Raw genomic sequence first — 4,425 nt, forward strand, 5'->3', positions numbered from 1 at the left:
ATCCTCCAAAGAACCACTTTTTTCCCTTGCCCTGTCCCTCTCCACATACAAACCCTTTTCCCTCATCTCCTCCTCAAACACCCTATCATATCTGACAAGCTCCATCCTATATTCTCTATTCCCCATCATCCTAACTTCCATCTCACACCTCTCCAAATTCCGCCTATTTTCCTCCTTCCCCCAATTTTCTATCGACTTTTTCCCGTCCTCCATCTCCAACATTCTCCCATATACTAGTCTTTTCTGCTCTTCCACCCTCCTCTCTTCTACCCTACCTTCCTCTATCCCCTTCCCCTTCCTTTTCCCCCCTTTTCCTCCCTCTTCCCCCTCCACCTCTCCTTCTGTCCCCACCCTACCCTCCTGATCCCCAGACAAAAACTTCTCCCTAACCACCTTCTCAAATTCTCTCGTCACCCTCTCAAATTCCCCTTCCCTCCAACCCTTTACCGGCCCCTTCTTCTCTATCCTCTCCCTTATCATTCGAAGGACTTCATTTTTCCTTCCCATGTCCAATTCCTCCCCTTCTTCTTCCTTCCTCTCCTCTCCCCCTGTCTCTACCTCCATTTCCGAATCCTCTATTTCTTCTTCCTTCCTCTCTTCTCCCTCTTTCCCCACCTCCTCTCCTTCCCTCTCAACCACCTTTCCGTCTTTTCCTATCCTCGAACACTTTGCATAATAACCCATTTCTCCCATCTTACCTTCATGGTCTATTTCCGGCCAATCTTTATTTTTCCCCCTTACCCTGTCTATCTCTTTAAACAAACCCTCCCTCCTCATCTCCTTTTTAAATTTTCTCTCATATTTCGGCAACTGCCTATCAAAATCCTCTCCCTCCATGTCTAACACCTCCCTCCAAAATTTCCCCCTTATAACCCCCAATTCCCCTTCTTTCAAACCCCCCTTTTCCTTCCTATATTCTTCTATTTTCCCGTAAACCAGTCTATCCATCATCTCCTTTCCCACCTTCACCTCCTCCCTATATATTTCCTCCTCCTCCTTTCTTTTTGCCTCTTTCTCCTCCTCCTCTACTCTGACCCCCTCCATCCCGGCCATCCCTCCCTCTGTCCCTACCACCTCTCCTTCCATCCCAACCACCTCTCCTTCTATCTCACACACCACTCCTTCCCTTCCCGCCCCCACTCCATCTACCCCCTCCACCACTCCTTCTGTCCCGCCACCACCACTCCTTCTGTCCCGACCACATCTCCTTCCATCCCGGCCACCACTCCTTCTGTCCCGGCCACCACTCCTTCTGTCTCCTCTTCTCTCTCTCCTTCCTTCGGTGCAGTCTTCCCGCCTGTGCCACCTCCTTTCTCCTGCTCTCTCCTCTTCTACCCCCATCCCCCGCGCTCGCTCCCCCCCGGCTGCAGACGCGTATGACCTCCGCCTGGCCGGGCAGTCCCGCCCACAGGTGTGCTACCGAGCCACACCCGTGACATGCCTTAGGCTCGGTGCAGCCCTCGCCTCGTGCTCCCCGATCCACAGAAACTGCACTTTCTGAGCTACACGAGGCGAAGTATGTCCATAGGCCATACAACGCCTGCAATACTGGGGCTGACGTGCGTAATGCAACGTCCCCCTGTCAGCCCCCAGGGAGAACATCGCAGGAGGATGGAGGAAACCGCCCTCCCCCTTCTGGTCCTCCCTGAGGAGGGCTGAAAACCTCTCCTCCCAGTCCAAAATCCCAGGAGGTCCCTCAGGTGCCTCGCTGAGGAGACGTTATCAACGTACCTCCCCAGAAAGGCCCTCACATCCTCATCCTTTACGTGGGGTTGTAAATGTTTACAGTGATCACCCTAAAATTCTTCTTAGCCAGACTAGTCACCTCATAGTGACACAAGGGTATCGCCTTCTCCTTCTCTCTCGCCCTCTTCAGGACCTCTTCATACTTCTCTTCCTTGTGTAACGTCATTTCATACGCTCCTTCCCTTGGGTTATCTTGAAGGCATAGGACATCCTTCACCTCAAGATCAAGCATCCCCATCACTATAATTCGTCGAAAGTCTCTTCTTCCCAATGGCTCAATCTCTTCTTCATCCATTTAAAACTCACTGTATTCGACAGCCCAACCCCCGGTACCTTTCCTCCACTTGCCATCTCCAACTTGAAACCAAAAGACCTATCCAATCAAAAATCAAGATAAGCTCTCCAAACCCGAAAAAACTAAACAAACACCGACCACACCTCGGAACAAAATCCGACACTACCTCTATCGCCTTCCTACTTCGACCTTTTGACTCAGCGAGCTCTGGGCACCTCGGTACAAGCTTGATCTGAGCCAAAAGGCCGAGAAGCGATAACCCACAAATGGACCCCTGCGCCCGCCGGGCACCCGGGGTCTCGGCAGACTTTGGCGTTTGGCAAAAGGTGGCTCCTCCCCACCCACTCACCCACCCACCCACCACCAACCAACCAACCAACCAACCAACCAACCTTTCCCTGGCGACAGACAGACAGACAGACAGACAGACAGACAGACAGACAGACAGACAGACAGACAGACAGACAGACAGCAGCAGCAGACAGAAATGCGGGCGTTTTTTTTTTTTTTAAGTCGCCAATGCGTCTTTAAGTCACTAGCTCTTTGAACTCAATTGCCCTTAGCGACAACTTGGAGTGGAAAAATACACCGGTCAGTCCGATTGAAGTCAAACGCATGAGCAAAAAGTCTCGGCGGTGGTGGGCGTCATCATCTCTGTCAATTTCTCTTGAAACAAGATATACCGGGCTCTGCCAGAAGCAAAGCCCTTCCAAAAATACTTGGAACTCATAAGTGTTCCTCTCCACGGAAGTCTTTAGTAAAAGGCGAAAGGTTGTGCGTAATGAAGAGAAACCAGAGTCGTATGGAAGTCAGAGGTCGGGTTCCGAGGCATACTCTGTGCACTACTAGGCTGGGACCTCGCGGGTGGGTGGTCGGTCACCCAACCCACTCTGCCAACTTTGTGTGGGTAAAAAGTCACAGACAACAGACAGACAGACGACAGACAGACAGACAGACAGACTCACTCACTCACTCACTCACTATCCTGACCAACGTTTTTTTTTTTTTTTTTTTTTTTAAGTAAAATGGCGGGAAACGGGGGAACCCACGAAAAGCGCTTCGCCCTACTTCCACTTTGGGTGTTTTTTCTTTTTTCTTTTCCTTTTCTTCTTCTGCCAGCTGTTTACACAGCTTTGTGTATTTTCTTTCCTTGACAACGGGAGAAAGTGTTGCACCGTTCCGGAGTACTGCAATACCGGGTCGATGCGTGGAGCGGACGGAGCAAGCCCCATTTCCGACTCCCTGTTCGAAAAATCCATTTAATATGTAGTCCCCCGATGGGGACGTATCAGATATTAAACTGATAAGAACAGATTTTTTTTTTTTTTTTTTTTTTTTTTATAAAATATATTTACCAACAAAATCTTCCAAACTTACATCTTTTTCAAATTATATCTCTCTAACCAACCAAAAAACTCTATCCAAAACTTTAACAATAGCCAAAACCACAACAATAACCAAAAAAACCTCTAGGGGAGCATCTTCCCTCCCCTTATCTCCCAACCACCCATAAACCCACCAATCACAATCCAAAATTGTCACTCAGGGCCCTCTCCCGACACCTGACTCCCTCCCTTCATTTCCCACCCAATTCCATTAACTGGCGATCCAGCTCCTCCAGAGGTGTTAGAGAAGAAAAGGCAGAAGAAAAAGAGGAAATCCCCGAGGGTCCTGCCCCCTCTCCCCCACCCCCACCATCCACGGTCTCCACTCTTTTATCCCTCTTCTTTTTTCGCACAGGCGCCAAAAGTGCACCTTTCTTCCTTGCCCTATCCTCCTCCCAGTAATAATTATTCCGCCTCAACCTATCCCCATGCTTCCTCTCACATTTTTCCAGCTCTCTCCTAAATTCCCTTTCCCCCATCATATCAACCTCCAGCTTCAACATTGCAAAAACCCTACAATATTCCACACCACTCCATTCCTCTATCCCCTCTCCCCCCTTCTCCATGTCATACATTTGTCCTATTACCAGCCTTTTTTCCTCCTCTACCCTTATCTTTGATCTCACCCCTCCCTTCCCCTCCTCTTTCCCTTTCTCCTTCCTTTTCTCTCCTTTTCCCTCCTTCCCCTCTCTCCCAACCTCCCCTCCTCCTATATCCACCTCCTCTACCCCTTCCACCTCTCCCTCTGCCCCCACCACCTCTCCTTCTTTCCCATCTCTACCATCCATCTTCCCCGACAAACCCTTCTCCCTTACCTCCTTCTCATACTCCATTATCACCCTCTCATGTTCCCCTGCKTTCCAGCCCTTTACTGGCCCCTTCTTCTCTACCCTCTCCCTCACCCTCCTAAGAACTTCTTTTTTCTGTCCCATGTCCAACTCCAACTCCTCCTCCTCCTCTGCTTCTTCTTCCATTTCGACCACCACTCCTTCTGTCCCG

General features: G+C 49.9%; 2 non-coding genes across 2 annotated transcripts; both read right to left on the minus strand.

The window, feature by feature from the left end:
• Positions 1-2,726: 2,726 nt before the first annotated feature.
• On the minus strand, positions 2,727-2,842 carry LOC112077650 (U5 spliceosomal RNA). The gene has a single exon (XR_002895452.1). It is a non-coding gene; the product is annotated as a U5 spliceosomal RNA (small nuclear RNA).
• A 363-nt stretch (positions 2,843-3,205) lies between these two features.
• LOC112077649 (U2 spliceosomal RNA) lies at positions 3,206-3,392 on the minus strand. The gene has a single exon (XR_002895451.1). It is a non-coding gene; the product is annotated as a U2 spliceosomal RNA (small nuclear RNA).
• Positions 3,393-4,425: the final 1,033 nt, after the last annotated feature.

Source organism: Salvelinus sp. IW2-2015, unplaced genomic scaffold, assembly GCF_002910315.2.
Source record: "Salvelinus sp. IW2-2015 unplaced genomic scaffold, ASM291031v2 Un_scaffold4798, whole genome shotgun sequence".
Lineage (NCBI taxonomy): Eukaryota > Metazoa > Chordata > Actinopteri > Salmoniformes > Salmonidae > Salvelinus > Salvelinus sp. IW2-2015.